We start from the raw sequence: 13522 nt of genomic DNA, 5'->3' as shown, positions 1-13522 counted from the left end.
AAAAACTCTATTGTATGTCTGTTGTGTGCATGCTTGTGGGCGAGGGTGTGTTTATGCAAAATAGAGTGTGTATATAAGTGAATGTGTGTTTGTGTAAGCATGTGTGGGTGAATGAAAGTAGAGATGAAATGGCGTGTGATGTCACTTCCGCTACCCCTGGCATTTTGGTAAATTGACGTCATTGATATCTACTGTATGTGGGATGTGATTTTAGTGAGATTGGGAACTTTCCATGTGGTTGCTGCAGTTCCAGGTGTTCATTGCATGTGTGGTGTGCAGTCCTATGTGTTCATTGCATGTGTGGAATGCAATTACATGTGTTCATTGCATGTGTGGAGTGCAGTTCTGTGTGTTAGTTGAACGTGTAGAGTGCAGTTCCATGTGTTCATTGCATGTTTAGCGCGCAGGTCCATGTATTCATTACATGTGTGCAGTGCAGTTCCAGGTGTTCACTGCATGTATGGAGCGCAGGTCCATGTGTTCATTACATATATGGAGTGCAGTTCCATGTGTTCACTGAATGTGTGGAACGTAGGTCCATGCGTTCATTACATGTGTGGAGTGCAGTTCCATGTGTTCATTGCATATGTGGAGTGCAGTTCTATGTGTTGAATACATGTGTGGAATGCAGTGTATTCATTGCATGTGTGGAGTGCAGTCCTTTGTGTTCATTGCATGTGTACAGTGCAGTTCCATGTGTTCATTGCATACGTGGAGTGCAGTTCCATGTGTTCATTACATGTGTACAGTACAGTTCCATGTGTTCATTGCATGTGTGGAGGGCAGTTCTGGGTGTTTGTTGCATATGTGGATTACAGTTTCATGTTTTCATTACATGTGTTGTCATGCAGTTTTATGTGTCCATTGCATGTATGAAGGGTAGTTCATTGTGTTCATTGCATGTGTGGAGTGCAGTTCCGTGTATTCATTGCATGTGTGGAGTGCATTCCCATGTATTCATTGCATGTGTGGAATGCAGTTCCATGTGTTCATTGCATGGGTGAGTGCAGTTCCATGTATTCATTGCATGTGTGGAGTGCAGTTCCATGTGTTCATTACATATGTGGAGTGCAGTTCCATGTGTTCGTTGCATGTGTGGAGTGCTGTCTCAATGGTTTCACTACCTTTGCTGAGATAGGTTACATTCACCACAGTCCACTGCAGGTATTAAGGGTTTTTTGGAAGTTTTTTTATTGCTGGAGCACGATCAGGAATTCCACCAAGGTGTAAACCTGGGGGGAGGGGCGGTTTGGGGACAGAAAGACCAATGCTGTGTTTTTTGGGGTTGGAAGCATGGCCATGTCCATGGGGACCAGCCCCCATCCTGACATTTTCTGTTTTTGAGATCCCTGGTGTCTACTGGCTTTTCTGCCCCCTGGGGGTCAAATCGTGGGTAATTACCCACATCTGCCCCCCAGGAGGGCAGAAATATTGAAATTCCTAATGCCAGTGCGGGGAGCACAAGCATTGCCTAAGGGGCTGCCCCCCATGTCCTTTGGGCCTAGTGGGTGGATCTCTACTTTAGGTTTGCTCTTCTGTGACCTTCGCCAAGCAGGGATCCACTGGGTGGCGGTACCATTGGAAAGGAGAGAATCTCCCCTTTTCAACAACACCTCTCTCAAAGTAATCAATGATCAGTGGGGCTGAGATATATACCTGAGCACTGATTCAGTGAAAAAAATGCCAACACATCTGTTCCTTTTACTTTCACTTTACTGTAATGATGTCAGCGCACCTTGTGCGCTAATCGTCATTACTGTAAGGGGGAAAAAATAGGCTGCTGAGGAAGCTCTTCCCGGGCAGCCCAAGGTTAAAATAAAATAAAGGACTACCTCGAGTGTAGAGCACCTGACGGGCCTTTATATACATGCCATTGTCGGCCAATGGCAGACAGACGCAATAGGGAAGTAGTGAGGGTGTCGGCCGTTGGCTGATACACGCACTTAACGTGTTAATGTGTCCGCAATGGAATGTGGCTTCGACATCTTGGAAACACAAGCAGTGGCATGTGTTGTGTGAAAAATGCTTGCTTGTTTTAAGTCAATAAAAGAAGAAGGCCTGGGTCTTACAAATGAGAAGAGAAGAATATAAAAATGTTTGTTTTCAACATATGTGCATTATAAATAGCTTTGAAAGTACATTGTTTTTAACATAGTGTTACATGTTGCATCTGAAGTCAAATTGGCAGGGCAGGTACGTTACTGACAATTGGACAACATGTGGTGAAATGAGTGACATAATCAGTTGAAAGTGTGCATGGTAATATATGATGAGTTTCCCTTCGGGTCCAATTTTAAGTAAGGGGTTGTTTATAACACATTTATATTCTGTTCACCCATTTGGCTGTTCAGGCCGATTTGTGCTCGCAGGCCCATAAAACGTGCTATGAAACATGTTTTTTATTGTGCATTTCACATTTGCTTAAGAAAAGATAGCTAGCCTTTAGGGACAAACAAACATGTATTTAGCCACTGGCTGAAGTCAGACTAAATGAGGGGGCGGATGTCCCACGTATTCGACCTCTCCCATAGCACCCGACAGGGCTGCCCTTGTTGCCGCTAATCTTTGCTCCTACACTAGAGCCCCAGGCAGCTTGGGTCAGACAAGGCCCGCTGATTAGAGGCCTTAACTGGCAAGACCTACCATTATACACAGATTATGTCCCTTGTACATTACAGACCCAAACAACACATGCAACAGACTTACTCAAACCATTACGCCCTTTGGCAGTTATTCAGGCTATACCATAAACTGTAGAGAGTCTCTGGTATATCTCCTTAAAGGCAGGATGCCTCGCTTACCATGAGACGGTGAGGCATTGAGTGTAGGGGATGGTTTTCGCTATCTGGCAATATACATCACCAAAGACCATGACCTGTTCTGCACCAGAAACTTCTTCCCCCGTTAACCAGGCGGAGGCGTGACGTTGAGCATTGGCTGTCTCTACCTCTGTCACTCTTAGATAAAGCGTCCTCTTCAAAATGATGTCCCTGCCACTCTTCTTATACATTCTTCAGAAAACACCTTGCCCAGTACACAACTCCTACTTCAAGGCAATCAGTTCAGAACTTGAAACATTGCTCCAGAATGGAGGCCCGCCAGAGTAGCATTACACAAACTCACCAGGGGATGGTTAACTGTTGAGCTCATGTCCCCCCACTTGAACCAGTGATTCACAAAGACAGATTCCTAATGCAGACATCCAGTTACTTAAGAGCCCTGTACAGCCCCAACCACACCCCCATATCTATAGCCCTATGCCCACCATAGTAACCAATTGGTATATGGTCCTAAACCCATTGGGGTGGAAGGGCAAAATTACGGAAACAACCCACTTGTGTGACACTGCAGCCCTGGGCATTTTGGGCACACTGCAGGCATTTGATAAGTGGGACCTTATCCATCTCTTCGGGGTGGGGAAACTCTGGGCGGACAAGGAGGTAATCCCATGGTCAGACCTTAGATGAGACTACCAACTGGCATCCTCTGAGATTTACCTCTTTCTTCAGGTTCGCCAAATGCTCATGGCGATATTACCTCCTGGGGGAATGCCATACCTGAGTCTTCACCCTTGGAAGACCAATTATTGGATAAATATATGCCCCAAGAAGCAACCTTCCTAATGCACAGGAAACTACTCAACGACACTCCTGACACATTCATACACCTAGGGGAGAAATTGGTACAAGACCTAGGAGAAATGAAGGCCGATGATTGGACAGAGGCCCTGGCGTCCCCACGGGAGGTGGCCATATGGGCAGGATTTAGGTTTATTGAATTAAAAACTCTACATGGAACATATTTTGAACAAGACACATTATTCAAGATGGGTCAAGCGGAGGAAGAGGACTGCTGGCACAGTTGTGGGCGCCCCTGTACATTCCACCACAGTTTGTGGGCCTGCCCTATAATCCAATCCTTTTGGACGGAGGTGGTGGGGTGCATGAGTGCATTGACAAGGGCCACACTCACAGCGTCAGCAAAGTGGTGTCCTTAGAATATATTGGAGAGACTAAGGTGACACGTATGAAGCAGATATGGTGGACACTGGGTGTGGTTCTGGCCAACTGCAACATTGCAAGACTATGAGGAGGCAGACATACTGCCCCGGTTGGAAGACTGGTAAAAAGATATGGATTGGATCATGCTAACTGAAAAAGCAGTGTATGAGGGTTGTGGGTGCCCTTGTTAATAGGCAAAGATCTGGTGACCTTGGAAAACCTACAGTAGAGGCATCTGTAATGACCATACCTCAATGGGATCTTTGCTGGAGGATCCAGGCTTCCAGGGGCTCCATACGATTGTCAGCTGATATATAGGTGTGCTGGAATGCTGGAATAAGATGGGGTCGGGAAACGCCATAAGGATCTTGTTAATGATGTCATCAATACTCTGTCATGTAATGTCTCCATCGTCTCACTTGTCGATAAACAGTTGTAAAAAAAGGAACATATTTAATTATTTAGCATTTTGTACCTTTACCAGTGAGCCACCTTATGCCATTTTCATCAGTATTTAGAGAAATTATAAAATATAACTAAAAATAAATTGCTGGGATTAATAAAAGGTGCACTTAACCAACCAAAAATTATGTATCCTGATTGCTGAGCAATTGTGAGCTGAGCACCTAGAGAACTTCCTGTGTGTGGTGCTTTGAGGTGGTGGTTTGGAGCAGCAATTACTGATAAATATAACGCTAAAGGGATTGTAAAACCATTCTACTTTCATACCTCTTGGCCTGCTCTTTGACACCCACAGTAGCCCCAGAAACAGTTACTATTTTTGTTATAAATAAATACAAATAAGTGCAAGGAGCCCTCTTAGTTCATAGCAACATAAAATGCTCAAATCCCAGCTTCCCCACTTAGACAAACTGAATAATCCTGCAGATAAATTACTTTTCTTCACTGTGACTCATTTTCATTCTCAAATCTAAAAGCTGTTTAAAGGAATTTGTTTCAGGAAGTGAGCTATGTGTAAAAACCTCACTTGTATATAGTTTAGCAACCAATGTTCAAAATCTGCTTCAAATAAAGTCCAGGGCAAAAAATAACAGGAGGATACCCTTAAGTGGGGCGCATCGAAGAGAATGGGAGGCCGTGGAGATGGCTATTGCCAACATCCAGATATGAGAGTACAAGGGCTTGAACTGTAGTTCTAAAGTTGCTTTCTGGGGGAAACGGGTTCACTTTCTTTAGTAGCGAGTGATGGTACCAAGCAGTGTGTGAACGCTGGTACCGAGCAGTGTGCTCCTTGAGGGAGAGCTTGGTGTCAAGGATCATTCAACCGTCTTGTTTTTCTTGGTAATGTGTTGTTCCTTGCGCGACAGCTTGATGTCAAGGGTTATACTAAGGCCCATATTTACAAGAAAGTGGCATATCAGCTTTGATTCATCAATTTTCATGCGTCCTCCTGTGTCCCCCTAACTAAACTATGCACGTGGCATATTTACAATACAGTGCCCCATGGTGCATGCTAGGACAGTAACGTCAAAGATTTTTGATGCTGTTGTAGTACTTTGCAGGATTAGTGCCACAAATTGTGACGTGAATCCTGCAAAGTAAAGGGAGACCCATTTAAAGTAATGGGCATGTCATTGTAAAAATGATGTAATAAATGGTGCAGTGAAATCTTGTAAATTTCACTGCACCATTTTTTATTGGCCTCCCGGCATGGGAATGCCTCCTTTGCATATATTATGCCTGGCGCAGGCATAAAGTGGTGCAAGAGTTTATAAAGTGGCGCAATGCATGCACTGCTCCACTGTGTAAATATGGGGAAGGGGAATGCCTTAAAAAAAGAGACGCTAGTGTGGCGCTAAGAGGCTCTAGGGCCTTGTAAGTGACTTGACTTGTCAAAAGTTGGGGTTTGAATCTGGCCATGTCATTGTGGCAGGTTTTGTCCGATTGTTGTTTATTGTTTTAGTGAATAGGAGACTTTTGTTTTGCTGCGGTTAAACCTTGTTTTAACACCACCAGCTGAGGCTTTTGGATTTCAGGCAGGTGTTGTACCACCGTAATGTGAATCAGTTTCCAAAAAATATATCAGCAGCTGTATTCAATTAATTCTTAAAGTGAATAGAAAATAAAGATATGCAAAATTAATTATTGCATCATTAAACTTGAATTTAAAGCTACACCAGCACCATACTTGAGTCCTGGGACTGATACTACAATTCAAGGACTCAGCATCAGAGGGGAATGGTGCGTTCACCCGGCCCCAAATGTTCTTTGTGCAGCTGAATGAGGAATTTATTGAAAATGGAAAACTACATCCCAAAAATGCACTTGGTACTGCTAGCTTTTCTTATTTTTATACATATAAATGCATTGACTATTTCTATATGTAGTAATGAATGCTTAGGTTGTGTCTGCAAATAGCTATGAGACCTATTGATCAATTTCAAAAAGACTTTTGCACCTTATTGAGGAGTGCTGCTGTGACACCTACATTTATAGTTCAGGAGCTCACGGTCTTCTGCGATTTATCCACAAATATATTTTATCTGAAGCCTGGTGATTAGCTGTTGCCTTAAGGCTGATGAATCAATCCATCATTCCAGATATCCTTTCAGTGCAAAAGACATTATTAAATCTTTGACAACAAGCTAATGTATTAAAGAGGAACAATTTCCCTACAATTCTACAGGCACCAAAAAGGAAATTATGGCCCTCATTACAACACTGGCGGTCGGTGTTAAAGTGGCGGTAACGCCAACAGGTCGGTGGTAAAAAAATGGTGTCATGGCCATGGCGGAAACCGCCAGCACAGACAGCCACTTTAACACTGACCGCCACGGCAGTAGCAACAAACACCGCGTCGGTCACCGCCAACAGACAGGCAGAAGACAATTAACCTCCCCACCCCATTTCATCCCGCCAATCGCCAGCTTTTCTGGGGCGGTACCAACGCCATCAAAAGCACGGCAGAAACAGTGTTTGGAAGGGAAACCACTCACCTCTTGACACTCAGCAAAGAACCAGGACGCCATGGAGACGGAGTTACAGTTCCTGCCCATGCTGGTCTACCTCCTCATCTACCAGGAATACCAAAGGAGGCGGCGACGACCACGGTGAGTACTGCACCTAGTACACGGGGGAGGAAGACGAGAGTGACACACACACGCAACACGCAACACCCAACACCCCCACCCTCACCCACAACACCATACACAAACACATGCAGCAACATTACATTAACACCCTGTAACCCCCTGAAAAAACGCGACTGCTCCTCGAGGGGGCTTCATGCCCACAGCGATGTCCTGGGGAGTGCAAGGCCAGAATCTCTCAAGTGGGTGGTCTGCCCACTGATGGGTCCTGGGGAATGCAAAGCCATAGTCGCTCAAGTGGGTGCTTTGCCCACTGCTTGGTCCTGGGGAGTGCAAAGCCACAGTCTCTCAAGTGGGTGGTCTGCCCACTGCTTGGTCCTGGGGAGTGCAAGGCCACAGTCTCTCAAGTGGATGGCTTCTTCCACTGGTTCTGGAGGAGGCTTGGTGCCAAGTGTGCTTCATCCTGTCAAGGATAGGGTGAGTGGATGCCTTTCTCCACTGGTTCTGGAGGGGGCTTGGTGCCCAGTGGGCTTAATCCTGCCAAGGATAGGGTGAGTGGATGCCTTTCTCCACTGGTTCTGGAGGGGGCTTGGTGCCCAGTGTGCTTCATCCTGCCAAGGATAGGGTGAGTGGATGCCTTTCTCCACTGGTTCTGGAGGGGACTTGGTGCCCAGTCTGCTTCATCCTGCCAAGGATAGGGTGAGTGGGTGCCTTTCTCCACTGGTTCTGGAGGGGGCCTTGTGCTGAGTGGTGCAGCACTTGGGGTGTGGCAGTTCACATTCCCTCACCTTGGTGTCTGAGGCAAGAGATTTTCAGAGACCACGTTGCAGGATAGTCCATGGAGGCAGGGACAGGCTCCATCCTGCGGCGGCTAAGGCTGCACACTGGTGGTAGTGCCGGTGCTGGTGGGGGTGCTGCCAGTGGTGGTGGGAGGCTCCAGCCCGTCTCCTGCAGCCACGGACAGTCGCCCACTGGTGCTGGTAGTGGTCCTACTGTCAGCGGTGCAGGTGGCGGTGCTTGCGACAGAACTGCTGGCGGTGCTGTCTGTTGTGCAGGTGCCGGTGCTGCCAGTGGTGGAGGTAGGCCCGAGCCCTTCTCCTGCAGCCTCGGACGGCTGCCCACTGGGGATGCTGCTGCTGACAGTGATGGTGGCAGCGGCGGTGCAGGTGGTGGTGCAGGTGGTGGTGCCTGCGGCGGTGCTTGCGGCAGTGCCTGCGGTGGGGCTGCTGTTGGTGCTGCCCGTGGTGCAGGTGGAGGGGCTGGCGGTTCTGCTGGTGGGCACCAGTCCTTCACCTGCAGCCTCCAACGGCTGAAGTGCCTTGCCTTGGGTTTTCTGCCCCTTCCTCACCTTGGCAGATGCTGTTGTTACCTTGGCTCTGGCAGCTTGAGTTTTGTAGGAGGCCTTGCTGGGTGAGTCATGCTCCTTGCCTTTGCTGCACGTTGTCCCCTTCTTCACCTTGGCAGGTGGTGGAATGGTTTGGCCCTTTGCAGGGGTTGGCGGTACACTGGCTGGCCTGACGGGTGCCCCCTTTGAACCTCTGGGAGTTGCAGGTACCACAGCGAATGCCGACTTGGTGGCTGAGGTGCTAGCCTGGGTTCTGGACACCATGGCCTGAGGGGAAGGACGGGGGGATAGGGAACAGGTCAATGTTTCCCAGGAAAAGCTTTTTAGACACACTGGGGCGGGAAGCGAGAGAGGGTTTGTGAGTGGAGGAAGAGGGAGTGGTGGTAGGAGATGTCTGTCTGATGAGTTTGAGTGAAGGTGCATGTGCTGGATGCTGTTGTGCGTTGGATGGCTGTTGGGAGGGTGGGTGCTTGTGTTTGTGTACTTTGGAAGGAGTCACAGACACACTGGGAAAGGACACAGGGGATGTGTGCATGGATGTGGGGGTAGTGACTGCCAGTGAGGGGTGAGTAGTGATGGGCATGCTGGTGAGGGAGGTAGTGGATGAGGATGTAGTGCATGCAGGTGTGAGTGGAGACAATACTGGGAGGGAGGTGGATGACGAGGAGGAGGGGAACACAGTGGAGGCAGTGGATATTAGTGTGTCTGCATGGGTATGGTGCTTGTGTGAGTGCCTGTGGGATGATGAGTGGTGCTTGTGTTTGTCTGAACCACTTCTGTGTGTTGATTTGGGTGAATGCTGGTCTGAAGGTGTGCTTGGGATAGGCTGGGGTTGAGGGGATTGGGACTGGGTAGAGGAAGTTGGAGGGTGGAGGCTAGACACAGGGACAAGGGCTGCCATCAGGGACTTGGCCAGAGCATGAAATTGTCACGTTGTAGGTACTCCTCAGACTCGGTGTGATGCAAATAAGGTCCACCTCCCGACACCACCAAGTCACCGATAAAAACCACGGTGTATTGGAGTCATCAGGTGAGGGAAGGAAGGGGAAGGAACAGCAGGGACGGGATAACTGTAAAGAAAAAATACACAGTGTTAATTATCACATTGCCTATCTATTCTCATAAAGTCTCACTAAAATACCCACGACCGTCCCTGCCCATAACTCAGGTGGGCAGAACTAGTCCAACGCCTGTCTATTCTCCACCTAAATCAACGATGGATGCCCAGGCCGACTACGAACACCACTAGTCACTTAAGGGTTTTTCAAAACCCGATGTTTATGCAAATTAATCCTTTAGCTAGGTTGCAACAAAAAAGAGAAAAAAAAATATATAATAAGGAACAGAACTTGTCCCGCACTTCTTCTTTGGATTCAATTAAAACATTGAGCCTCTAAGTAATGTCACGCACTTGAAGAAGTCACCCCTTCCTAATTCATAGAATACGATAAACGGACAAATGTTCCCGGCTGTTTGACTTCTGCAAACAGTACGTCTTGATCCTGAGTTGCCACGAAGAAAACAAAGGTTCTGTCCTGAACTACCACCAAGGTTCTGTCCTGAACTACCACCATTCATGTTTCACGAGGATCTCTAATTTTTGTGCACCATCTCGGAAGTACACCAAATGTCGGATCACTAGATCCAAAACCATACCGGAAGGCGAAAGCCTCTGGCAAGAAACCGGCTCGCCTCTTACCACCGGTTCCAATTCTCGAAGGGAGGCAGCTCGTATCTCCAGCTGCCTTGAAATGCTGATCTCCGTGAGGGTTCCGGATGCCTTTAGTTCGTCGTTGTGGACGTGGTGACTTCCCCCATGGGAACGCCGTCCACCCTGCCCTCGTTGTGCCTCCGACGGGGAATGCGGAAAGAATAACGCGCAACCGCTTCCGGGAAGTGCCGGAGTTATGCGGTCTTCCCGCGCGAAGCGTCATGGGATATGTAGTCCCTAAGGACTACAAAATCCCGATCGGCCAGGTAGGCGCCTGTTACCCCCTGACAGTACGCCCCCCTCCAACGCGCCTCCTAGGGCCAGGTTTAGTGGGATGGCGAGCATGAAACCGTTGCACCGCCCTAGGGGCATGGATATTGCCCTCCGGCTCCCATGAATCCTCCTCGGCAGTGTACCCTTTCCATGAAACCAAGTACCATAACTTACCCCCTCTCCGCTTGGAATCTAACACACTGCGCACTTCATACTCCAGCTGCCCATCTCTAACCACCGGAGGTACCGCCCGTTGGGCCGTTGAAAGAGCTGGTTTCAAAAGGCTGCAGTGGAACACCGGATGGATCCTTAAGGAAGCAGGTAAGTTAAGACGGTAAGCCACAGGGTTTACCTGGCGTGATACCACATAGGGACCAATGTAACGAGGATGAAAGACGCTACGTATCTTGAAGCGTATATACTTGGTGGAAAGCCACACTCGATCCCCTGGTTGATACACCGGCGCCTCACGCCGGTGCTCATCACCCCATTTCTTATACTGTTCCTTGGCCTTCTCCAGATTGAATCGTATCTTTTTGTGCATGGATTGGAGGTTCTTAATCATAGCATGGACCGTAGGTTGATCCGTGACATTCCGAGGTATAATTAAAGGTAACATCTCCGCGTGGAATCCCGTGTTAGCACGGAAAGGAGACTCCTTTATCGAGCTATGCCAAGCATTGTTGTATGATAGTTCGGCCAGCCACAGCAACGCTACCCAAGATTCCTGGGCGTCCTTTGCATAGCATCTCAGATATTTCTTCAGGGTTTGGTTGAGGCGCTCCGTCTGGCCATCGGTTTGTGGGTGGAAACTGGTGGATAGGGCGGATTCAATGCGCAGAACCTTGCACCACATGCGCCAAAACCTAGCGACGAACTGGGGGCCTCTGTCCGAAATAATGGTTCTTGGTAGGCCATGTAACCGCACCACTTGCGACAGAATTAGATGGGCGGTTTGGCTTGCTGTAGGTAGGTTTCTGCAAGGGAGAAAGTGACCCATCTTGGTAAGACTATCGATTACCACCATGATAGCGTTGTACCCCTGATCCATTGGTAATCCCACCACAAAATCCACGCTGATGGTTTGCCAGGGTTTCTCCGGAGTGGGCAAAGGCATCAACTTGCCCTGGCTTTTTGCGTTTTCTCCCTTGGCTCGAGCACATATCTCACACCGAGCCACCCATGTCGCAACGTCTTTAGCCCAACCTTCCCACCGGAAATGTCGTTGAACTATTTGCGCGGTTTTGGTGTATCCTGGATGACCAGCCGTTACTGCATCATGACACCACTTGAGGGCTTGTACTCGGAGTTCATGTGTTGGTAAATATAAACGATTACCTTGCAACGGTATTCCATGCTTAAGGGTACGGTCCTGACTTACTTCGGCCCATTTCTTCCATTGAGCAGCAGACTTATGCTTCGAAACCTTTTCTAGGAAATGGGAGACATGAAGGGCACAAATCACTCTTTCAGGTTGGATGATTGCTTCATCAGGTCTTGAAGCGATTTCTTTCACATCCTCTTGTCGAGACAGTGAATCTGCCTTGCGATTATCAACCCCAGGACGGAAAGTGACTACAAACTCATATTCTGAAAAAAACAGCATCCACCTCATTTGTCGCTGGGTAAGCTGCCTAGCCTCCTTCATATACTGAAGGTTTCGGTGATCAGTATATACCGTGACCGGGTGTTGGGCCCCCCACAGATAGTGTCGCCATTCCTGAAAAGCCCTTTTTATGGCTAGCAGTTCCTTTTCTGCTACCGTATAGTTGAGTTCCGCAGCGGATAGCTTCCTAGATAGAAATGCCACAGGATGAAGCTGTCCGGTGGTTTTGTTTCTTTGGGATAACACAGCCCCAATCGCTATGTCCGAGGCATCTGCTTCGACTATAAAAGGTACGTCTGGCTGTGGATGTTGAAGTATAGGTGCTGAGCAAAAGGCCTGTTTTAAAAAGCAAAAGGCCTTCTCTGCCTCCTCTGACCAAACAAAAGACACACCCTTTCTTAGCAACCTTGTTATAGGTGACACAATGTGGGAAAAACGACAAATGAATCTCCTGTAATAATTGGAGAACCCAAGGAAGCACTGCACGTCTCTCACACTAGTGGGTACTGGCCACCCTTGAACGGCCTGTATTTTTCTTGTCGACATGCCGAACCCTTCAGGGCTTAAATCCACTCCCAAGAACTCAACCTTCTGGACATGGAACTCGCATTTGCTCAGTTTGCAATAAAGACTGTGATGTCGCAATGCTTGAAGTACTAAGGAAACATGTTCAAGGTGGCGCTCCAAGGATGTAGAATACACCAGAATGTCATCTATATAAACGATCACGAAATGGTCTATGTATTCTTTGAGAACATCGTTCAGAAAATACTGGAAAGCCGCCGGGGCGTTACACAACCCGAACGGCATTACCAAGTACTCAAACAGGCCATAGCGAGTTTTGAACGCTGTCTTCCACTCATCCCCTTCGCGGATTCTGACCAGATGGTAAGCTCCCTTCAGGTCCAACCTTGTATATATTACTGCCTCTTTCACCTGTTCCAATAGCACAGGAATGAGGGGAAGAGGGTATCTATTCCTTATCGTGTTCTTGTTCAACATTCGATAATCGATGCAGGTTCTCAACTCTTTATTAGCCTTAGCTATGAAAAAGAGTGGGGAGGCTGCCGGAGAACAAGAGGGTCTAATGAACCCGATTTCCAGGAAGTGGTCCAAATAATTTCTCAAATGCTTGGTTTCTGGGTTGGATAGAGCATATACCCTACAAGAAGGAAGGAGTGCTCCAGGAATCAGATCTATCTTGCAGTCATATATACGATGGGGTGGCAACGTCTCAGCCTGACCTTCGTCAAACAAATCCTTGAACTCGGCATACACAGAGGGTAATATCACTGCTTTCTCCACCACTGTGGCCAACTGTAGCCCTTGAGCCAATGCTAACGTGGGGGGATTGTCGCACAAGAAACAGACGCTCTCACACCTCAAGGACTGAAAACTAACCGTCTTGGTTTGCCAATTGATAACAGGATTGTGTATTCTTAACCAAGGCATCCCCAAAATTATTTCATACTGAGGAGCCTCTATTATATCTAGCCTGATCCTTTCTTTATGGGCAGGAGATACCCCTTTAAAAAC

Source organism: Pleurodeles waltl, chromosome 8 (assembly GCF_031143425.1).
Source record: "Pleurodeles waltl isolate 20211129_DDA chromosome 8, aPleWal1.hap1.20221129, whole genome shotgun sequence".
In the NCBI taxonomy this organism is placed as follows: Eukaryota; Metazoa; Chordata; class Amphibia; order Caudata; family Salamandridae; genus Pleurodeles; species Pleurodeles waltl.
This window is presented reverse-complemented; position numbering follows the sequence as displayed.